This window comes from Pongo pygmaeus, chromosome 6 (genome assembly GCF_028885625.2).
Source record: "Pongo pygmaeus isolate AG05252 chromosome 6, NHGRI_mPonPyg2-v2.0_pri, whole genome shotgun sequence".
NCBI classification, from domain to species: Eukaryota; Metazoa; Chordata; class Mammalia; order Primates; family Hominidae; genus Pongo; species Pongo pygmaeus.
Window position 1 is genome coordinate 57858390 of NC_072379.2, and position 1201 is coordinate 57859590.

Sequence of the window (1201 nt, forward strand, 5' to 3'; positions counted from 1 at the left end):
CTAAAGTTCCGTCTGGTTATTTCATCTAGCTCAAAGTCCAGGATGTCTAGGTGATGTGTCCATCAGGACACGATGAGGCTCACTGTGGTCCTGAGACCTATGCACTAAAATGTTATCTTTCCTCCCCATATACACCCAGCATACAACAGTGGTGCAGGAAAAAAACATGCTCCCTTTTGGCAAAGAGAAGATTGTGGGACACACAGCAGTCTCTGGTCAATACCAAGGTCCAGGGTTTTCCATGGTTTTTGATTCCAACCTCTAGAAGTTTCTTCCTTTTTTATTATTCCATTTGGTCAAATATAAAGCGAGTGTGAGGGAATGTGTCCTTCTAGAGAGCTGTGTGGTTTTCTTAGATCATCTCCTGCTTGCAGAATATTAGGGCCCAAGGTCATTTTAAGTCTCGAATAGTCTCTTTCAAACCAAGAGCAGTTTTCTCATCTATTTGCTTCCAGTCAATTCTATATATCAGCAACATGACCCTCCACTGTTCTTTTAGAGAAATGACTTAATCTTTATTTCCTTGCTTTCTTACCTCCACGAGTCTCAATGTCTCAAGTTAACAGTGCTGTCTGCTTGGTGGGAAAACTATCCCTTTCGGAGGATTTTATCATGAGTCTTTCAACCCAACAGAAAGGTCTTCTTGGACACCACACCATGAGTCTGATTTTTGTCCTGGATTTCTTTGTGTCTTTATTTCTCAAATGTTTTCTTAGTACTATTAGGAATCAAGAAATGGTCCCTTGACCAATTTTGATCAGGTCTTGAATTTCTGGAATGTATTTTCTTTATTTTCTGCTTGCAAAACAGCTATTTCTGTCTCGAGCTTATCTGCTTCTCCTAACATCTTGACACACATAGTCCATAGCAACTTCTTTTCCCTGAAGCAGCAGGCTCACTACTCCTGCGACCTCCTATACCATGGTTTCCTATATTATGGCAGGCCATAGACTGCATAGTATGGATTACGATTTTTACAAAATTTGACATTAATCTCCTCCCTGTCCATTATCTAACCACTGAGACAGTGCCACATATTTCAAGTTTGAGTTCTCTTGACATGGCAGCATCCCTGGATTAGGTGATCTCCAAGATCCCTTCAAACCATAGTGTTCTATGATTCTAAGATGATGCATTTGGCTTCTCCCACAGTAGAATCCTGTTGCTCAATATTGTTGAAAGTGTGTGAATTACACCCATA